The sequence below is a fragment of the Coenobita brevimanus genome, chromosome 55, assembly GCF_032717465.1.
Source record: "Coenobita brevimanus isolate Jiangsu-jjx chromosome 55, ASM3271746v2, whole genome shotgun sequence".
NCBI classification, from domain to species: domain Eukaryota; kingdom Metazoa; phylum Arthropoda; class Malacostraca; order Decapoda; family Coenobitidae; genus Coenobita; species Coenobita brevimanus.
This window is the reverse complement of record NC_137008.1, coordinates 14,041,159-14,065,319: the sequence shown is the minus strand read 5'-3', so window position 1 is coordinate 14,065,319 and position 24,161 is coordinate 14,041,159. Positions and strand designations below refer to the sequence as shown.

General features: G+C 41.7%; 1 pseudogene; it reads right to left on the bottom strand.

Annotated features, from left to right (window-relative positions):
• Positions 1-23,355: 23,355 nt before the first annotated feature.
• On the bottom strand, positions 23,356-23,474 carry LOC145401498 (5S ribosomal RNA; annotated as a pseudogene).
• Positions 23,475-24,161: the final 687 nt, after the last annotated feature.

The window sequence follows — 24,161 nt, the reverse complement described above, 5'->3', positions numbered from 1 at the left end:
TGATGATGCGCTGCCTGAAAGCACGCACTTCCTCCACGAGTCCCAAGGGCCCCATCTCCCTGTCGCAGTCCGGGTGTTCCAGGTAGTCTAGGACGAACTCTAGATGTTCTCGGAGTGTGCTCAGCTTGGGGATGGCTGGAGTAGAGTCCTGCTGAGAGGAGTCTGCATCATCGTTGCCTTCGTCGTCGGAATCTTCAAGTTCGGTACTGACACCAGCAACCGAAGACCCGATCTCAATATCAGACAACGTCTGATACCCAGGATCACCCTCGTCGTCATCCAACCACTCACGAACATCGTCCACATCAACATCGTCGCCGTGCGTACGTAGCCGTGCATGGAAGTCATCCACGTCAAAGCCCAGAAAATCGTACTCCACATCCGTTCCGAGAAGCAGACGAGACCAACCATTTTTAAGAGTTTTCACAGGGACTTCCTTCCATGCACTAGCCCAGTTGTACAGCGCAGACTTATGTTGTAGCGGCGAAGGTTTTCCAAAGTCCACTTGCCTCGTGTGTCCCGTCCTTCCCTGCACCCGTCCTCGCTCTCGAGAACAACCATCACCTCGTCCAGGAACTTCCGACGGTATAGGCGCTTTGTTGCCACGATCACTCCTTGGTCCATTGGTTGAATGAGAGCAGTCGTATTAGGTGGCAGAAACATGCACCTAATACGGCCATTTTCAGCAACCAAGTCCTTGTCGCACGGGTGGGCAGGTGCATTGTCGAGTAGAAGGAGAGCCTTTACCTGGTCGTGCGGGATTCCCAGTGTCTTCGTCTGGTAATGGATGACCTCCTTGATGAAGTGACGGTGAAACCAGTCTTTGAAGATCACAGCTGTGAACCATGCCTTCAAAGAATGGTACCAGACGACAGGAAGGACATCCATCACCCCACAAAGGCACCGAGGCTGCTTTGCACGGCCAACAACAACGGGCTTAAGCCGGTGCATGCCGTTAGCACTGGCACAACACAAAGCAGATATCTGTTCCTTGGAAAGCTTGTGGCCAGGTACACGCTTGTAGACTTGACCGAGAGTTAGGCCCTCCCTGTCGATCAAGCCTTTCACCTTGTGCTGAAACTCGTCAACTCCATCCTCGTTAGCATCCAATGCTTCGCCATGTGCTTTGCGGTTGGTAAGGCCATGTCGGAACTTGAACGCGAAGAGCCAACCCTCGAATGCCTTGAAGTCTAGGGCGTCGTGAAGCCTTGCGAACTTCTCAGCAGCAGCCTTCAGCTCCGTTCCACGTACCATCACACCAGCTGCACGTTGCTGTCGATACCAAATCAACGTGGATCAGTCGATTTCTGCAAACTTGGGGGTAAACACAACCTTCCTTTCCACGTTACGTTTGCTTCTCGACGAGAAGTCAGCCGTGTACTGCATGAGTTTGTCTTGGGAACGTTTGATATCGAACAAAGTCGACCAGGCCAGGTTGTACTCGCGGAGAATCCGGGAAGAAGACCAACCCCCATCAACTTTCTCCAATATCTCCCTCTTCTTTTCCAGAGTCAACACCACTCTCTTCCTTTTCTCAGGTGGCGGGGCCATCATCACACACACTAAGAGGAGGCCCGAGAGCAGCAAGAGGCCCTGCAGCAGGTAGGGCACCACCACAAAAGCGATCACGTGGGCAGCCATTACGAGGAGCGTACACTCACGGTGACAGACAGGCGGGAAGTGGGGAGAATGCAGCGGCGCTCTATCGGACGTCGGAGGAATGACGCGCCAAAACAATGCTCTCCCGCGGCGCGTGCAGCAAGTTCAAATTACGGACGGGAAAAAATCTTTTTTTTTTTTTTTTTTTTTATTATTTTGGGTTTTCAGACCATTTTGGGAAAGTTGGATCCCAGGACGATTAAGTCCGGGTAGTGGGGATGTTTGGTTATTGGGCGTCTGGATATTAGAGTGATTACTGTATGTGAAAGCGCGAATGTGTTTGGGGGAATGGCTGACTGTGCCATTTACGTGAATGTTAGAGTGAACGTGTAATCTATGTTATTAAAATAATCTGATTTCTGTATGTTTGTTAATTGGTTCGTCCGTCTGTGACCGTAACACAGCAAAAATGGCGCATTGTCACGCAATTTTTGTTAGAGCAAGGTATAGCTAACTTGTTCCAGCTTGAAGACTAAAACAATTTCCAGTCTAATCGGGCCACCTGTTCCCGAGTTATGACCCATTTCTGTACTTTTACTCAGCGGCCTTTAGGCGGATCACTTTCTTTGTGGGTACTGAAGTTACTGTAACACAGCCGAAAGTACAGAACGTAGTGCAATTTTTGTTACAAGAAGGTACTGTTAAAATGCTCAGAAGTTGAATAATAAAACAATTTCCAGTCCAAGCGGGCCACCGGTTCCCGAGTTATGACACATTTCTCACCTTTTGACATCCTTTAAGCAAGTTGAGGTAATAATAGTAGTAGTAACAGTAGAAGTGGTCATAGTAGTAGTAGTAGTGGTAGTAGTAGTGGTAGTAGTAGTAGTAGTAGTAGTAGCAGTAGTTATGGCCTGGATGAGGTGTCGACTGTCATTCTCCCTCATGAGGTCTGCTCTGCTATGTCTCAGGGGCACAAGATCATCAGCCCTCAGGCCTGTCTCTCTGGCGGGTATGGATTACGAAGCTACAGTGGTCGAGAGTCGCATAGACCAGCGACTCCAATAGTTTAATGTCTTTATTTACACTGTAATATCAATATATATAAAATAAAATAACAATAGTAATAGTAGATGGTTGGTAACCACAGCCGTTGGCGTGCTTGGGGCCAACGGATTGTAATATGAGGGTTAGTGTTAACCTTCACATTACAACTTCAAATGGTGAACTGTATTAGCAAGGTTGGCTTTGATCTTCACAGTATAATTCCCCAATGGATGGAGGTGATTATATTAAAAAAAAAAAAGTTGTAATAGTAGTAATAGTCCTAGTACTAGTACTAATATTAGTAGTAATAGTAGTAATAGTAGCAGTTGTAGTAAGAGTAGCAGTAATAGTAGTAATAGAAGTAGCAGTGACAGTCCCAATAGTAGCAGCAGCAGTAGTAGTAGTAGTTGTAGTAGTAATAGTAGTAGTAGTAGTTGTAGTAGTAGTAGTAGTAGTAGTAGTAGTTTGAGTAGCAGTAATAATAGTAACAGAAGTAGTATTAACAGCAGCAGTAGTAGTAGTAGTAGTAGTAAAAGTAGTAGTGGTACTTGTAGTCGTAGTAGCAAAAATATTTTTACTACTAGTAGTAGCAGTTTTGCAGTGGTAATAATAGTGGTTTTCTCCTGGGTAGTGGAGAACGCGTGTATCCCAGGCGCTCAGTGTTTTCGTCACAAAATCATAATATATATGATCGTGGGTTCTTAGAAATTTATATCCACTACGTCATAAAATGGACACCAACTTATCTGTGAAAGAAAATTTTAAATGTTATGGATAAAAATCCTTGAAAATGTGAAAGACAGTTAAAACTACTGTGCAAAAAGGAGTGAGGGTGCGGGGTAGTGTGGAGCGATTGTTGCAAACGAGATGCTGGCCTGTTAGGTTATCAGAACGGCTGTCAGTATCACACAGCAGGTATCACCACGCGTCACTCACCATTACATGTGCGCTGCCCCCCACACCTACAGTATATGTATCCCCACCCTCATTTACAAGATAAGTACCTTGCTGAAGCTTATATTTCACAATTACTGACTTTATCCACAAATACCAGTGAGATGTGGGAATCCGGTCACATACCTCTTGCTCACTCCATTATTCACTGGAACTCTAACTCATACTCCCTAACACATCAGCTGTTCACCATACACTGTATCACAAGCATCATTCACACTCAAATCATCAGCCTGCACGCCACCCAATCATAAGATTTATAAACACCATATCAAACAATAAATATCACAAGATCTGCCACTTATTATGCAACCATCACTTACATACACACCACCATCAAGGCCAGGTGGTATAAAGGTGTGGCATCCGGTATACAGTAGGCTGAGAATCACACTCACACACACACACACACACACACACACACACACACACACACACACATCTAGATGACACTGTTATGTAAACATGCCATACATACAGGCATGCACTCACTACATGTTCTTTAATTATTATATGACAATTTTACATAAAATCTCATTACACATAAATGGCTAATCATAACAGATAAATGAATAAATAATCAGATATGAAAATTAATCACATAATGATTTAAATTAAAACTTTAATACATTTTTAAAAACTGTAATTTTAATTATAATAAAAACTAAGAATTAATTATAATACTCAAAATTTGAGTGAAATATTATTATATGCAGTAATAATAAGGGTATTTTCAATATAATTTCAATATAATAATACTGTGTAAACTCTATAATATTACAAAATAGTACAGTACAACAGACAACCCTCACAATATTTCTATCACTATTTTATAATAATAATCAATACTGATAACCCTGTTAAGCCAGTTACTAAACCAGAGTACACTGACCATATCATAACTACCACAGCAAACCACAAACACGCACATCACATCATCTGCTGCAACACACACTGCCTCTACACCACACACTACATCACTTGAACCCCTATGCCGTAACGCCTGAAGACCCAGAATCACTAAACGAGGCATTATTGCACTACATCCACTGGCCACCTATACAAAACTCTTGAATAAAATAGCACTGTTTTACTCCATTTCAATTTTAAATACATGAGCAGTATCAGCTGATTACTTAAATATTAAAATACAAAAATAGCAGGAAAATTAATAGATTGCTCTTTTATATCAAGATAAATAATATGCTAAAACGGAAGTAAAACTGTCATATTTTTCCATGAATATCATATTTATATTTAAAAATGAAAAAATAATGCAGTAGTTCTAGTAACATTAGATTTTCTTTCCTTTTTAAAACTACTGTGAAAAGAAGCACCGGTGACGGGCCATAACAACATTATTAGTTCTGCATTTCAGTGTATAAACTGTATGAATACCATGGCCATGCCACAGCAGTGTTGCCAGTGCTCCAGCAGGCAGCATAACCGTAGCAGGTGTTCATGTGCTACAAACCTGATGCTGTGTACATACTGTAGGCTGAGGCCTTTCTGTAGGAGTGTATTGGGGGTTCACAGCCCACCAGAAGTGGCACTTGACCGCTTCCAACATGGCAGGCAACAGTATGGTGACATGGCAAGTTTGAAGCAATCACTGACAACATACATGATCATATTGTGATGAGTGGTGGTGAAAGACCCCATGGTGAGGTGAGGAGTAGGAATGGACGCCAAGAAGTGAGAGATAAGGAAATGCAGGATGGGTTAAATCACCATTAGGAACTGAATAGTAATGAAGCTAGGCATGAAGAACATCATGGAGAGTTGTATGACAGAAATGAAGCTCAGGATGAAGACCACCATGGAGGAGTGCATGAAAGAGGGAATCGGCCTGGTATTATATGTCCCCAGAACGATCGTGACACAAATAATGAGAAAGCAGAACAGCCACACAGGCCATGGCTGGAAGGTCATCCTACATTCTGGATGAGCAAATCTAGAGAAAATGCAGAAACCTGGGTGAACGCTACATATAATGAAATCGTATACTGGTTATCAAGTAATCTTTTGAACCACCCAAATGCAATGCAACAGTTGACATAATCAAGGAGATTACTTGCCCAACAGCATATTACAATAATATCTCGCCCATTGCTTCTTTGTCTTTTAAGGTCCTTCCACTGTGCCGCACCTCCTCCTTAACAACTCCCACCCAAGAGTAAACATCACAGAAAGTATTAAGGCCATACAAAGGCGAGTTGAAAATATTTATGGAAAAGAAGTAAAACTGACAAGCTATTTGAGAAAGGAAGTGCCTTGCAGATGAGGATAAGCAGCCCAGGCAGAAGAAACCAGAACACCAACGATATGGTAAGGAATTTTAGACACAAGATGAGACAGGCGAAGGTCTCGATGGCAACAAGATCCTTGTTAAATGGAGTACTTGACCTGACAGAAGAAACAACGCAACAACTGGAGAAATGCCACCTGATTGCAAGACATGTAAGTTCCCAGCCAAAGCTTTATGGCAACTACACTCCACCCAATCCTATCATAATGACAGGATAACTGGAGATATGGTTTGGAGGAAGGCATTGCATGCATAAAAAGGAGCAGGACCGTCAGGACTGGATGAAAGATAATGGAGAGTTATCCTCAGTAACAAGTCTGGGGAGGCAGCAACAGACCTGTGTATCACCATTGCCTCACTGGCGAGCAAGCTGCCATCAAGTCAGTGCAACCACATTGATGCACTGACATCTTGGTGACTAATGCCCCTTGATAAGAATGTAGGTCCATCAGGGTAGACGAAGTCGACTGATTATATATAGGAAAATGCATTATAGAGGTGATGAAAGATGATGTTAAACAGGCAGGAGGTGAGGCAGCAGTTCACTCTACGGGAAAATACAGTACTTGAGGAAGAGGATTGTTGTGCAGTGTTACCAGTTGATGCCTCAAACACATTTAATTCTATCAGTCGAGAAGCAATGCTACACAGCATAACAGTTAAATATCCAGCATGTGAAAAACACCTTCAAAGAACCAGCAAACATTTACATTATGAGTAAGACAGCTGATCATGGTGTAGGTGCTATGCAATCCACAGAAGGAACTGCCCAAGGACACCCAGTTGTCATGATTATTTACACCCTGGCTATGACAGTGATGCAACAGCAGATAAGTTACGAAGCCACAATGTAAAACAAGAAGCCTATGCAGATGATCTCACAGGTGCTGACAAAGTGGGAGATGTGAGGAAATGGTGGGACCTTGTAACATTTCGTGGCCCTGAAATTGGATACTACCCTAACGTAATTAAGTCCATCTTGATCTTAAAATCAGCTTATCAAAATGCAGAGGAAGCCTTCAGAGACCCAAAGGTGATAGAGACAAAAGGTCAGAAGCATCTAGGTTCAGTGACTGAAACTAAGAAATTCAAAGACAAACATGTGACTGATAAAGATAAACTAATGGGTAGAAGAAATACATTTAACCTCCAACCACGCAAAAACAGAACCCCATGCGGCATACACTGCATTTACATAATGATGTACAGCATAAATCGACCTTCGTGATGTGGATCATCCCCGACATAAAGTTGCTGCTACAACCACCGGAGGATACTGTCAGAGAATCATTCCTTCCATCACTTCCCAGCGGCCACATCTCTGCGACAGAAGAAAGGGATCTTTTAGCACCATCTATCAGAATGGGAGGCCTAGGAATTATTCATCCAGCAGGCATGGCGGGCTATGAACATAGAAATTCACTTAGGTTCACCGAATCCTTGTCACAGAAGATTTGTGCCCAGGCTGAGATGAATGAAATCGACCAACAACGGCAGAAAGATATAAATACACAAATAAGCAAGGAGGGAAAAACAAGACAAAAGGACCAGCTCCAGCATATAACTGAACATCGTACATCAGATCAGTGCAGAGGATTTGAACTGACACAGGAGTTTGGGGCAGGGAACTGGCTGACAAGCCTACCTCTCAAAGTAAAAGACTTCCACTTCAACAAATTAGAAAATATAAAATAGCCTTGGGATTTTGGTGGCCAATAGAAAACCCACCTCGACACTGTGCATGTGGCCGTCTTCGATGCAAAGCATGCAGTGGTTTGCAAGGAGGGAGGCTTTGTGTGGACTCGACATGGTGAAGTATGCGACCTAACTGCGAAAATGTTACAGGAAATATGCCATGATGTCGCCACAGAACCAGCTCTGCTCCCTCTAGGCGGTGAGCACTTCATCCACTGAACAGCAAACACATCAAATGGTGTAAGAGTGAATGTCAGTGTTTGAGGTTTCTGGACACGAGGGATGAAGGCTTTCTTCGACATTAGAATATTTGATCCACTGGCAGTATGTCACCTACAAGTGTCTTTCGTTGCTCCACACAAGAAGAATGAACACAAAAATATATATATAAAGAAAGAATCCAACATATGGACCATGATCAGTTCACTCCCCTTGTGTTGACGACAACAGATGGAATGGGTCCATTGACGGTGAGATTCTACTCGAGACTGGCAGTAGTTCTTTCTGGGAAGAAACATTAACCTCAGTGTTCTGTTATGACGTGGACGTGATGTGGACTGTCACTCTCCCTTGCGAGGTCTTCACTCCAATGCCTCAGGGGCACAAGATCGTCAGCCCTCAGTCCTGTCTCTCTGGCGGGTATGGATTACGAAGCTAATGTGGTCGATAGCCACAATGACCAACAGCTCTAATAGATTAATGTTTTAATTTGTACTGTAATATTAATCTAAAAAATGAAGTAGCAATAAGAATAGCAGCATACGGTTAGTAACCAAAGTAGTTGGTGTACCCATATGGTGAAATGTATTATGAAAGTACGTGCTGATCTTCACACTATAATTCTCAATGGATGGAGGTGATTAAAAAGAAGCAGCAGCAGCAGCAGTAGTAGTAGTAGTAGTAGTAGCAGTAGTACTAGTAGTAGTAATGGTAGTAGTAGTTGTAGAAGCAGAAGTAGTAGTAGTGGTGGCAGTAGAATAACAACCCCGGTCTGCCTGGTCGAAAGCCTTATCAACCACAGGCAAGCAATCACCCTTGCAAGGCTATTTTGAACGGCAAACTAATGCTCTACCTGCAGTGGAAGCCCCTCGTCAAAGTTAGGTGCAAAGGAGAGAGTAATGGTAGTTGCCATTCCATGCCCATCTGAAGAACTCGTTACACTGCAGACCAAAACTGCCTTTCTTTGGCGCTCCTCCATCCTCCTTTTGCGGGACAAGAAAGTGACTGAGGGATATTTGTATAACAGGCAGCTCCATTACCCTGCCATATCGGTGCCGTCCCGTGAGGCATTTCATTGACAGCACCACGATTTACTCTGAATGTTCGTTATTAGATGCAAATAAAACAGTGTAGGAATAAGGAGTGGGTAAATGTAATTTGCGTAGAATCATGGTAATGGAAACTGGAAGCGAATAAGGCTTAATCTGGATGAGATCGTTTGAGTGAATGAATGAAAACGGAAAAGAAAATGTGTGTGCACGGTCTATGTACTGCAGTACTACATAGACCTTGTGTGAAAGTGTGAAAATAAGGAATGAAAAAACATAAATGCTGGAGTAGCGTGGGAGGGGGTTGTACACATAATAGATAGTGAACTTGGCAGAAGAGTTAAGTGTGAAACTGAGTGAGTGTATGGATGAGATGAACAGGCGTGTGCGTCTGAAATGTGTGAGTGTAAGTGTGAGTGAGTGTGTGAGGAAGCGAGTGTAAAATGAAGGAAACTGAGTCTGAAGGATGAAAATTCAAGAGAGTGGCAATGACTGACCTACAGAAACCTGAACTGTGCAGGCTGCAGTAAGTGTCAGAATTTATGTGAAAGACTGTGAAAAATATTCGTGTGAGCGAGTGCAATATTTTAAAGTGAGGGCGAGAGAAATTGTAGGTCTGTGAGATTGAGAAATAGTAAGTTGGAGGGTGAGTGAAAGTCTGTGGTAATTTATTTATTGAGTAAGTTAGTGAATGGCTGAGTAACAGTGACAGCCAAATAGATTCAAAGCTAAACAGTAACTAGAATATAAGATGGTGGATATAACTGAGCGAAAGCTCAGAGAGAGAATATGAGTGACATCTTAACAGTGAGAGGGTTAGGGACAATGTATGGAAAAAACAAGAGAGAGAGAGAGAGAGAGAGAGAGAGAGAGAGAGAGAGAGAGAGAGAATTGCAATAAGACATTCTCTGACTAAATAAAACTGTCCAGTGTGCTTATTCCCCATTTTACTATGAATACTTCTTTTACTATCTTACTTCTAAGGTGGAACACATCCTATCGCTCTTCTTTCTCTGAAATCTCCATTCTACATGATGTCAATGTTCACCAATGTCTTTGGCTCTCTTTTATATTCACTGATCCACCTGGTGAACAAGCTTACATCTTTTCTATCCTTAATGACCAAAAGCAACTTGTACAGCACCCTATCCATATCCCCGACCACCTTAGGAAGAGTACCAAGACAGTTGACCTCTTTCTTAAAACAAAACCTTCCACTTACTGTGTTAATCTTTTCTATCCATTTGGCAGCTCCTAACACAATATTATCACCATATCCGATCCAATCGCTCCAGTAAGGCCTGCAGACCGTCCCAAGAAGTTGTAGCTGTGGCACTTTGCAGCTGCTAATTGGGAGGCCTTCAGGCAGTACTTTGATTTTCCCTGGAATGATTCTTGCTTCCATGGCTGGGAGCTGTCCGTGTGTTCATTGTTCATTACTGATACTATTCTCTCTGGGATGGAGGTATACATTTCCTTCTCTTATCCTGTGACTAATAAAAAAAAAAAAAGTTTAATCACGCTTGATCTAATATTGTCCACAACATGAGAAAGCCTAAGGAAGGCACATCAGCCAGTCGATCCCTGAATCTCATCTCTTCTATGTCTCTGCCCCGAACCGTGCTAAGTCTGTTCCCCGCCCGTCTGAGAATAATTTCATTCGTGCTGAGTGCTCTGAACTCTCTGATTCAATTTCTTCCCGCTCCTGCTGGCACCTTGCCAAAAATCTCTGTAACAAATTTACTTTATCCTCCTTACCTCCTCTTTTCCACCCTGATGGCTTTGTTGCTGTTTCTTCTGCGGAAAAAAAAAAACTCTTTACTCAGACTTTGTTTCCCAATTCCATCTTAGACGATTCCGGTGCTGTTCCACCACCATTTTTCCCCTCTTACTTCCTCATGACCGACATTAAAATTTCTTGACATATGTTTTCTGTCCTCACTGGCCTCAATATTAATAAGACATATGGACCTGGCGAGGTCCCTTTCGTTGTCCTCAAGAACTGTGCTTCTGCTCTTATACTTTGCCCTAGTAAATTCTTTCGCATTTGTCTGTCGACTTATACCTTTCGTTCGTGCTGGAAGTTTTCATTCATTCAGTTTCCCTCAAAGAAGAGTGACCTTTTCCAGCCTTCTAACTTTCACCTAGTTGCTTCAGCATCCTCTATTTATATAGTTTTTAAATCTATACTAAAAATTAAAGCACCTTTCCTGTCAGAACCTTCATTCTGACTGCCAGCATGGTTTCCCTCAGGGATTCTCCACTGGCGATCTTCTCACTTTCCCTTCGAACTTCTGGTCATCCTCCTTTCGGGACTGAGGTTAAAGTTTTGCCATTGCATTTGACATCTCAAAGATTTTCGATCGAATCTGGCATAATTCTTTAATTTCCAACCTGCCCTCTTACGGTTTCCATCCTCCTATCTGTGCCTTCATCTGCCATTCTTCCTGGACCTTCTGTGGCTGCTGTTGTAGGCGGCCACCGTTCTTCTCCTAGCTCTGTAAATAGTGGTCTTGTCCTATCACCAACTCCTTTTCTTCTCTTCATCTGTGACCTAAGCTGTAAATCTAACCCTGTTCACTCATGCACTGATGATTCCACTCTTCACGTTTCCATTCGCTTCTTGCAGCATCCATCTTAGTAGTCCCTTCAACAAACACGGGATGAGGCTATGACACAAAATGTGTCTGACTTGGCTCATATCTCTGATTGAGGTAAAAGTAATATTGTTGTTTTAAAACTATCAGAAACTCAGTTCTTACATCTTTCGACGGCGTCAAAATGATCCGCAGGAGTATCTTCAAATTTTTTACAATATCAGTCATTATCTTTGAACATATATTGCGGTTTCATTCTCTCTGGATTTATGTTGGAAAGATCATATGATCTCTCTTGTGAAACCTGCTTCCAAAAGAATATGTGTGCTAGGCCGATTCCGTGCCTTCTTTACCTCTGCACGGTTGTTGACTTCTACGAGGGTTTTATTCGGCCTCTGTGTAAAGTAATATTCTCATCTGTGGAGAGGCTCCCCACACTTGGTTCTTCCCAAGAGGGTTAAATACGAGACTTCGTTTCATTAATCTCCTCCTCTTACTGGCTTCCTTCAACTATGTCTCTTCGCCTCACAGTTGAATCTTTATCTCATTTCTATCGCTACTTTACTGGTTACAAATCCTCTGAACCGTCTGCTTGAATCACTCCACCATCACAGCAGGTGCATAGCACCCGTCTGGTGGCAAACGTTCATCCCTTTTCTGTCCATATCTCTAATGCAAAAGTTAACCGTTACTCCCAGTCCTTCATGCATGCACAGGTTAACTCTGGAACTGTCTTTCTCTGTGTATTTCCTACTGCCTATGACCCGCAGTCATTTAAACGCAAGGTGTCCAGGCATCTCGAAATGAACGGATGTTGATGTTGATATTGGCTCTCTGTTCGCTTTTTCATTTTTTTTTTTTTTTTTTGGAGAAATCTTGCTGGTTTCTGTCCTTAGATTCCTTCTTCCTTGCTTTAAAAAATCACACACACACACACACACACACACACACACACACACACACACACACACACACACACACACACACACACACACACACACACACACACACACACACACACACACAAACACGCGCGCGCGCGCGTCTGTAATATAAAATGGACACAAAAATTTAGTAACATTTAGTCAAGTCTTCGATATTATTGGTGACACCTGGTAGTCTAGTGGGTCAAGGCAGTTCAAGTCGGAAGTAATCCATAAAGGTTTACATAGGAGAGGTGGTGTAATATTGCTCATACTCCGTCACTCAGGGCCACGTTACGGACATCTCGTACCTGAAATATTTTAATATAGATGGGTAGCCTCAGTTCCCTATGCCTTTTAAGAGTGAGTAGAATATTTAGATGATAGGTAGGTGGATAAAATAAGCTTATCTGAACACCAAAAAAGACCCTGCAGCTGTTCAGTTAATAGGAAGCAGTCTCTGTCCAGTGGAAAAAAATAAACTGATGATTTCTACCCTACTTACTTTAACACAGAGACTTTTATGTTCAAGAGGTTTTTGCAATTTGGAAAGAAAAGTTTTAATGCTTGTATTTGGGAAGGAAAATGTTTCCGTATATTGGTAAAGAAAATACTGATTATCAGGATACAGATTTAAAATTCGATTATAAGATAAATTCATGAGATGAGGTCACAGAATTGAAATGGCTTCAGAGATGTGGCGTAGCAGTAACATTAGGGTTCACAAAAATTTAAGATGTACCAAGAAGCTCATGCCACGTAAAGAGTATGGGCGAAGTACCAACGCTCGCCGCTAATACCACTGTTACGAGACTAATTGGCAGCATTTGCAGTTATCGCCTGACTCCCTCGCGGTTCAGTTTCCATTGATATCAACACGGTAAACCAATATCGTTGTTGCTCCAGGGGTTTAAGTATCAGGCTCACGGCAAGTAGCTGAAATAATAGAATAACAATTCTATTTTCCAATTTGTGATATCCATGCGATCTTCGGGTCACCTAATAAATCAGCTGCTCACACATTGCCATGGTAACTAGGCGAGTTTCATTCATGCGGATTTGATCCCTCGAATAATTAGTTTATTTATTTTTTTCATGTTGAAGTTGCACTGTTAGACGTTATCACTGCGGCTCAGAACTCCAGCTTGGGACTTCAGTGTCTGGCGTAGTGAGGTTGCCCTTTATCGATTATGCAACCCTAAACAAAAATTTCCCAGTTAACACTTCATGAGGTTAAAACTGAGACCAACATTTATCACGGTATACACACACAGTACTGTATGTCACAACGCTTATATAACCATCAGCTGTGAAATTTATTTACTTTTTACAGCCTATTAGCGCTCACCAATAAAGCAATTAATGATTATCTCGACTCCCACTACTAGCAAATATTTAACGGAGTTTGGTTTCCTTGTGAATCAGACATGCTGTCACACTAATACTACATCAAAACCACTTCTGGGACTTTGGTACTTTATGTAACACGTCACAGTGACCCACACCGTCTGGTCACGGCCCGCACAGGTTACCCTTCACCAGACGCTATAGTGACAATAATATCATGCGGGTAGTTCCATAAATGTGGCTGTAGGGGAAGTCAGTGAACGACCAAGTCCATTCTTGTACTTTACACAAAGCAGAGAGCAATTAAGTCAATGTCAGAACCAAAATCGTACAAACACATAGAGATTCCTTGCCTCTAGTACAACTTTTTATCTCTGCTTCCCTCCAGTTCCATCACCAACAAATTCGATGAGATAATTAGTACATTTTAAACTGTGAATCATGACTTAGTTGCCATTACCGATTCATGGCGAGTTGTTCCAGAAGCGTGCAAAGTTGAATGGTACAATAATGTTCCACCACTTATGGACCAGACGGAGAGCTGGAGGCCTCATGCATTTCATTCAAGGCCAGATGAACCCTTGACTCCTCAGAATGGAGATTCCTGATGAACTGGAGGACGTACAGGCTAATTACCACCAACACGTTATCCCCGCCACGCTTACTCCATCATAATCTGTGTGGCCTGCCATTCACCTCTCCCACCGGTTCCATCCTCATCGACCATATCACCACCAGCGCTGATGTAAGGAGGACAACGCTGCCATCCAGAAAGGTAATGGGATGTGGGGACCTCAGTGAACTGGATGCAGGAGACATTAGACCAGCATAGTGTCCAGCAAGTTACTGTCTGCCCTACACATGGCTCCAACATCTTAGACCTAATTATTATTGACATGTCAAATCTCTATCTCCCGCCCCAGCCCCTTCTCCCATTATTGTGGCCCCCTGCTCCCACCACCCCTCAACAACGCACACTTGCTGTCAAGACCTACAGACCTCCTCAAGATTCAGCTCTATGACAGATTGGCCAGTGAGTGGTAAGATAACCATTGACTGACGTTATTATAGCTGATGACCTCCCTTCAGTCGTGAATTTATGGTATCTAATGAATAACCAATGAAAGAATGGATCCAAGCACTATCCCCAAGTTGACAGATGTCGTATAGGAGTAGAATGAGCTCATTATTTAATGTTTACACAGACTGATCATCGTTCCACGTCGTTTAGTACTTGCCGTGAAATAGGGGAAACAATACTGGATTTATAAACCATTTCAAGTTAACATAAAAAATAAAAATAGTGTGATATGGGCACAACAACAGCTTTTTTTCCATTCATTAAGTCAGTCAACAATCGTTACTAGGGAATATGGTCACAACCGACATATTATGGCTGGCACTAAACTGTATGATTCCCTTTCGCTACCACTTTGGGCGTGGCTTGAGACTTATCACACGTTTAAAGAGCTAAAATCTACAGTTGCCATGGTGGATTCATTATCTGTTGTTGGTCATCTTATTAAGGATGTGGGAATGATCAGTAGCTGTTGCATGTCTGTGCCTGAAGTTATCAATTGCACACACCCTCTTCTGCTGTAACTCCAATGCTTCTTTCCCAATGTCCCACTTCACTCTCATTATTATAAAATCCCTTCATCACAACTTTTACATCTCCAAATTCTAACATGATTTCGCAGCTCCTGTGCTTGATTTTTTTCAGTTTCGCTCCCACTTCTTTCATTTAGCTTGAACACACCTTCCCTATCAATCTTCCACTCATTCCCCTTAACATATGATCCCCTTTTAACTCAGTCTCACTTCTTACACCTTTTTCATCCAGTGATGGGTTTGTTATATTTCCACACTTAGTTTAATCACCTGCTTCATACCTCCAATTCATCCCTCTCCCTATCCTCTTCTAAGGTTCACATTACTTCTGTCACTTTTATTACACCTTTATTTTCTTCACCACTTATCATTATACTCCTGCTCCACAGTACACTACCTTCCTTGTGACACTTCATCACTCACCCCCACACATTTCGTTCCACCTTGTCTCCCTCACCTCCTTCATTCGTGTCTCGACCATCATCCGGCAGGTAGCTCGGGACGCTAGTGCAGCTTTAATACGACTGGAGTCACTCTGGACGCGAGGTGTGAAGCCGTCCGGCACCAGCGGCACCTGCCCCTCCCAGCAATATTCACTTATCGCTCACTCCTACTCTTATTTCTGTTTATATTTCTTTACATGCTTATACTTTCTCAAGTGTTTGCTTAAATTTCTTACTTATAATTCCGAAATGCATACAAATTTTTTTTTCTTCATAGGATTTTCATTTTCTTTCTCTTACAAATAATACACAAAAAATTAAAATAGGAGGTGAAGCCAGGATTCTACGTCTTGAATGATGCGAGAATGATTGTATGATCCATTCCCCTGGACCTGTTCTTAATAGTCCTACCACTTTTGTAATTTGTCTTTCTTTGTTTCTGAAATCGAAGTCCATTACTGGGTAGGAAAAGTGGTAATGAGATTATTTTTTCTCCTTGATGTTTCACGTCAAGAAAATAACTAAATGTTAATAAAATTGCTTCCATTCATTATTGATACCCATAATATTCAGTTATTATTGCACATTCTGAACAAGTTTACAACTTTGTCTCTGTCTGTATGTCTTTCTCTCTCTCTCTCTCGTCTGGTCGCCCAGCCGGCCACGCCTCTCAGATCCAAAACAATTTCAGGACAGCGCCGGAGAGCTTTGTGTGAGGTGGCCAATGGGTTGGTGGGCTGCAAAATGGTTTCAGATTTCCTCTGTGGAGGCATATATATATATATATATATATATATATATATATATATATATATATACATACGGCAGGAGAGGGAACCAGAACTCGGGTTCTCTTTAGCTTAGGTTCGGGAGCTTGAAAGTACCTAAGTGCAATAAAAGGATGTAAAGAGATGCAAGAGGTAATGTATTTAGTAAAATGAAACTGGCTGTGATGACTTGGGATGAAATATAACTAAAAGGAACAGGGGTTAATAAAAGAGTAATATCAAAAGGAAGTTATGCTGAAGGGGAATTATGATTTCGTGAGATGGAATGAAAAGAAGTGGATGCAAAGTTGATATGGTTTAGGAGGGCAGCAAAGAACTAGTAGTGAAAGATAGTGCAAGAGGACCAGGTAGCAAGAGAAGTGCAGCTGAAAGGGAAAGATCCAGAAGAGAATTTAGGAACTGTACTGGGGGAGGGGCTGAAGAATGGGAACGAATGCTGTTGGTTGAGGATTTGATTGCTAGGTCTGAAATAAGTGAGAATAGGGAGCTGTTTATACAGTATACAGATGTAGGTGGAGAAAATGGCTATTTATTGGTATGTAGCCCAAAGTTAATGTGACTGTGATCGCGGTTGACTGCTGGCTGAAGTTGTCCTTTTTCTTCAATCCACCATACTCATTCAAGGGATAAAGAGGACGTTGAAGGACGTTTGAAAGGAAAGAGGGTTAATTATTGGAAACACATGGTGTATGATGCACGGAAATGTGTGCATGGATGAGTGGAGTGGATGGGAAGTGGACAAGGATCAACTATATCCCAGTTGACTGGCCTATGAATGAATGGTTGCTTGATGTGAATGTTCTTATTGGGCAGCAAAAGGGATATCTGATCACCTTTTGTTGAACACAACTGTGAAAATGTCGTAAGATTATCATAGATGCAGGAAAAGGGTGAGACGGGAGGAAACTGTATAACGGCGAAATTTCCAAGAAGTACATGGTTAAATATTAAGAAAGAATCTTAAAAAAAGTTTTGGAGTGAAAGGTACTGTACTGAAAGGGGTGGAAGAAGAATGGAATGAGTTCAAGGAAGCTGTGTATGAGAAAAATACGCTAGTATGCGTGTTATAAAGAGAGTTGTTAGAAGGTAAAAGAGAAGGATTACTGAATGGCGGAATGAGGATGTCAAAGACTTGTTGATAAAGAAGAAGGTTTTGTATCGACAGCATTAGCAAGAAAAAGGCGTACAGGAGTGAGGCGTCTACGAGAATGTGAGACAAAGTCAGCAGAAAGGTACGGGAGTTGGAGGGAGAAGTAAACGAAATATGGAGTAAGTAACGCGAATTTCCAGGTGCGTAAGAATTTGTTTCAGAAGAAAGCGAATATTATGAGAAGAATAAGACAGCAAATGGATACAACAGTACGAGGAAGAAATGGGGATGTAGTAGAGAGACTGTGGTGATGAAAAAAAAAAAAAAAAAAGAAGATGCATTGAATATTTAAAAAAAAAAATGAATGTTGGTGATGACCGAGTTACTGTGATGGGAAATATGTTAGGTCCTGATCCGCATGGCAAAATTGGTGAATATTCTTAGATAGGATTACATGAGGCAGAAAAAGCTCTGCAGAAAATGAAGATTGGCAGAATGCATGAACCATGCAACCAAGGGTGACCACAGAAAATGCCTTAACTTTAGAGGAATGTCTGTTGTGCAAAATAGGTTAGATATAGGGATTAATGGTGATCAAAAGGTATTCAACACAGTGAGCATCATACTGTATTAGCGAAGAATAGGGAGGTGTAGGTGTGGCAGACAGCGTGTGGATCAGTTGTTTGATACAAGAACTTTGTGCGATAAATATTTAAAGGCAGAGATGAGTGTGTATGGTATTTCTGAACCTGGAGAAGAAATATGGCATAGATGACAAAGACGCCTTGTGGCCAGTGTTAACAATGCATTAATTAGAAGCAACGCTTTTGACCCTGAAATGCAAAACCTGGGTAAATTTCTCCCAGTCACGTGTTTAGGACGCGGTCACTGAGTGGCTTTGGGCTTGAGAGTAGTGTGTGTCCCTGTAGTCTCCTGACGTACTTAGATGTTGTTTTGAGTGGTAGTTTTTGGTTCCTCCTCCCATATTGGTTTACTCTGTACGTGCAAATTCGGGTGATTTTCACCCAGCATTTATAATAAATGGTGGCTACACCTGGCCCATCAAGTGCAGCCCCTGCTGACACTGCTACACCTGCCCCATCAAGTGCAGCCCCTGCTGACACAGCTACACCTGGCCCATCAAGTGCAGCCCCTGCTGACACTGCTACACCTGGCCTATCAAGTGCAGCCCCTGCTGACACAGCTACACTTGGCCCATCCAGTGCAGCCCCTTCTGACACTGCTACACCTGGCCCATCAAGTGCAGCCCCTGCTGACACAGCTACACCTGGCCCATCCAGTGCAGCCCCTGCTGATGCTGCTACACCTGGCCCATCAAGGGCAGGCTCGCCTGCCCAAGCCACCAGGTCAACAAGAAGGAGGACCCGGAATGACAAGGATGTGCCACCAATTGTAAATTTTCAAGCGAGCACCCTGGCCAGTGTATCTGGCTTCATGTGGAGTTGTCGTCCACAGATTGCCCAAAGAGGAAGAACACCATCTACAAATATTATTACACCATTTACCCCTGGTCCTACTAGACAGAGGTTTAGCATTTTATTACTCTAAAAAATACCCCTATTTTTCTAACCTCATGTAGGCTGATGAGTGAGGCCAGGGAAGCAATGGGGGGCCTACCTGAGGGCCACAGGACTCAGGTGTGTGTGAGCCATTCCTGAACTCTTAGAATGGAATATCAGGAATTCCAAGGATTTTTTTGTGAGAGTCACAAGAAAAATTATGTTATTTTACATAGTTTATTCAAGTCACGCCTTTAGTTTTAATATTATAGTTTAAGTTGATGTTTTTGTGGGAATGTACAATAGAAAAGATGAACTTCTGTACCGCAGTATCAGAACTAAAAAATCTTTATTAGAAGTTACATTTTATTGCTTCCGAAAATTGGGTATATTTCACCCGGGTATTGCATTACTGTTGCAAAACCTAGGTTTTGCATTTCAGGGTTAAGTGTATTGAAGTGTTTTTATCAGAGGAATAGGGCATGTGTGAGAGCAGGACGGGAAGGGAGTGAATGGTTGGATGAAAGGTGGAGTTGGTTTAGGTATGTGTACTGTCTGTGACTCGAATGGGCTTGTGACGGGGATAGATAAAATGTTCAGAGAAAGATGACAGCTTATGATAGAGAGGGGAAGATTGTGAAGCACACTACCTGTTACAGGCAAATAGCACAGCTTTGATTGTCGGCTCAGTAAGCAATAAATAAGCATCAGACGTTAGTATCTTATTCTGGAATTTAGTGAAAGGAGGTAGTTGCCAGTGAATGCAAGAATGAATATAGTGATGAAATGTTCGAGAGAGAGAGAGAGAGAGAGAGAGAGAGAGAGAGAGAGAGAGAGAGAGAGAGAATTTATTTTGTGATGATCTGGAGGAGGCAAAATGTTGCAGGTATTTGGTCGTGGACATGGCAGCAGGGGGAATCCTAGGACCTGTGAAAAAAAAAAAAAAAAAAAAAAAAAGCCACAGGAAAGGGGAAGGGACAAAAGTATCAGGGTGTTATAAAACTGAAAGACTAATCTCTGTTTGGGTGAATATGTGTTTGTAAGAAGACAGAGCGATACAGTAGTGTCATAAACGCAAAGCACCGGAAAAAGGGGAAATACTCTAAGATGGAGGAGAGGGGAATGATATGGCTTTGTACAGAGAGTGGGTGAAGAGAGAAGGCTGATGGTACAGATCGCAAGTGAAAGGAGGGAAATAAATGAGAAGGTCCGGAGGAAGATGGCAGGACTGTGTGAGAGATTTTGAATCACAGAAGGCTGAGCACCCCTGAAGAGTGGGAGGCATGTGTGGAAAAGTATACAGTGAAATTAAGTGGTTCATGTGAGGTTTATGTGGAAGAACTCGCTGTCAGTAATCTATAACATGCAGTAAAATGCAGTGACAGGGGTAAACAGTAAATCAGTGGGGCCAGCTCCTACATGTTTATATTACTTTCTGTAAACCAATACGTACGGTATATGAGACACTGAAATTGTGAGTGAGTCTGCGTTCTCCTGTTTCCCGAAGCTACTCCAATAGCACGAGTATTGTACAATTGGTTTTACTGAATACAAACGAGAATCTCCAGTGGTCCCTGTTTGATATTGACTTATTGGGCCGTCCTCAGTGGTTCAGCTTAAATTCCGTTTTGTGGTTGACATTTTGATTAAGAAATATATATTTGCCACAGACTTATAGACTTCCGTTGCACAGTGATCACCAAACACTGTGATTATCATAGTTTCAGTATGAAAATGTCCTGCAGGGCTCGACCCAGCACTTTTTAAAGGAAGGGGGTGTTTCGTTGCAGAAATACCCCTTCGTGCATTTGAATCGAAAAAAAAATCGAAATGTGCTTTTTATTATTACTTTCATATCTTAATAAGGGGGGAGGATTGACGTACCCCCAAGGCAACCCCCCCCCCTTTCCCCTCCTGCAGTTCGTGCCATTCCTGTAACCAATATATCCACCGGCCAACCTAACACATCCATGGAGTCGAGTATTCCTCTTTGTCTGTTTGACCTGGACTTCAAAATGACGCCAGAATCAGTAAAGAGGGTAAAACAAAATATGTTCATTATTCAAACAAATTATTGGCTTGTCTCTTGACTTTATTGGATCCAGCTTTTAATCTGCTTTGCATATTTTGCCAGGTAGAGTGAAATTAAAATATTAACATGCAAACTAGATACAAGGTTTCTGGGATTAATAGTCAGTTCTTATATAATTTTATGCTGATTAAGAAAAAGGCTTGGTTCACACGAATAACTGTCCATCATTCGTATAATGAGGATTAAGTCAGGAGAGCCACCCAGGCTTTATCAGTATCATAATAGTACCTTTCTGTTTACAATTTTCTATAGTAACTGGTCAAAGTGGTCTAGGGACAACCGCAATCTAGTGTACATTCGATGAGTAAAATCCTAAATAAAATTCGCCGTAAAACTTATTTCTTGACCTTTTCAAAAATGTTATGTTAAACTAAAACATTTATACACATTTTACTATAACGTCCTAGAACCACCATGTCTCCATCTTGAACGCTGATATATGACACAACATTAATGCTAGAATACGCTGTTATTCACGAAGCGTTATTGTAAGAATGTAGAGCAGTAGTATCGTTTTTCTGTTTCTGGCCTAGATGAAATGAGCCACAAACGGACGAAAATCTGGACGAAGTTAATGTAAAAAAATCTATGATAATGTTTCCCTGTTGGAAGTTGGGATGAGCCCCAAGGTCTCACACAATATTTACTTCCATTACGTATTTTTATTTTTATTACTGTAATTCCCTTTATATCTATATCTGTATCTATATACACTCGAGGTAATGTTGTTCTCGGGCGCCTGCCTTTATCTCTCTTCCTTCTTTCCGTCCTTCCTCTCATGTCTTTCAGTCATTCTTCCCTCTTCCTTCCATCTTCGGATGGCTGTACACTGAATGACAAGCCAAATGGTTTCCTGTACACCAGGAAATATTTACTACGCTGGGTGGTAACCAAATAACCAAATTAAGGCGCCTGGTGGTTTAGTGGGTACTTAAGGCGCTCCAGTCGGATTGAGCCGATGCAGGTTTATATCCAAGAAAGGTGTGGGGTGTACCCCTCACGTAATGCCACTCACGGATGAGTGGGGCTGGTCACTCTCATCTTAAACTTCAGGACCAACTTGCCTAGCTCCGGTCTTCTACGCTTCTCGTGGGGCAGCACTGGTTTATATATATATATATATATATATATATATATATATATATATATATATATATATATATATATATATATATATATATACATATAAAATGACTTCTTTTTTATCTCCATAGCATATATCTGTGCAGCTTTATATCTGTTTTTTCGCAGTTTGTGTAGTAAACAAAACTTGAATCCTGCAACGTTGCTTTCATCAGTCTACAACTTATTTTACTAAAAGGAATTATAAAAGGGTTTGTGTAGTTTATATAACATTTTCGCTTTGAAAAGCTTCCAATTACCTGAATGAAATCGTCTGAGAGAGAGAGAGAGACAGAGACAGACAGACAGACAGACAGTCATTAGAGTCTGGGTTTTAATGCTAGTACCATCAACCGTCGAATGTTTGGAACAAATAAAGTATTGTAATCCACCAAACCCCAGGTGATATTCTTCAACTGGTAGTGATCACAGATTTATAAAAGTTAACGACCTCATCTCTATGTCTGATATTTCACTTATTCTTGTTCTTTTCCCATGACTTCATTGAGATTTGTAGATGTTGTTTATATTTTTGTCTAACTAAAGGATTTAAATGCACCTTTAAAACCCTTTCAGTATCAAAGATCTTTCCTAATGGAAGGAAACCTTCCGGAGCAGCAGAATTACCAGTCAAAAATAGGACACTGGGCAGAAGCGTTTACTGTAGCCTGCAACTCCTGTCCTTTATCTTTCATGGCAGCCTGTCTCACATACCTGCTGTCTGGTGTACTCTGGCAGAATAATAGCCAATATGATGACTGGAATAAACATAAGCATTATTAGGACAGTAACCACAGCAACAGTTCTGATAATGATGTTATAATAGTAATTCATTCATTCATTGCCAGATGCCATGTATCCCAAACGGGGTGGCCAAGGGCTTAAAGTTAGTTGTTTTACAGGGAGGGACACTAATCCTCCACCAACCCCACTTGACACGTAGGGAGAACGTTATGCCAACAGCATCTGGTGTTCCCAGGTGGTCACCCATCCAAGTACTAACCAGACCCAACGTTACTTAACTTCGCTGATCGGACGAGAAGCGGTGTATTCAACGTGATAATGACTTAATCATGAGTATCACAAAAATAATGCTGATGATGGTGATGATAACGATGTGTAAAACTTACTACGGTAATAACATTACAGGTACTTACATTGCTAACAGCAACATCTTCAGTAAATATCATGGACAACAACAGCAGCAGCAACAGCAATAACAACAACAACAACAACATCAACAACAATAATATCAACAACAACATTAATAATAATAGTAATAACAATAATGATAATAATACTAACAATAATAAAAATAATAATAATAATAGTAGTAGTAGCAGTAGTAGTAGTAGTAGTAATGATAATAATAATAATAATAATAATAATAATAATAATAACAATCATAATTATGATAATAATAATATTTTCCCATCCAGTCAGCATTCCATCTAGTTTTGCCCCATGGAGACCTAAGGGGCCTGGGCCTTGGTTGCTCAGTCCATACATAAGGCAAGAGTGACCAACTGATTACCCCATAACGGCATTACATGACCAGTCAACCCCAGCCAACCCATGGAAGTAGACCCATATTGGCCACATACGGTTGAAGCACCTAAACTCACTAGATCACCAGACGCCTAAATTATTGTACGAAGTCAACCGGCGCAATAATAATAATACTCTATCTATCTATCTATCTATATACCTAGGCTGCTTCCCCCAAGGCAAGGGAGGTAGCCGAGACAGGACGACACACT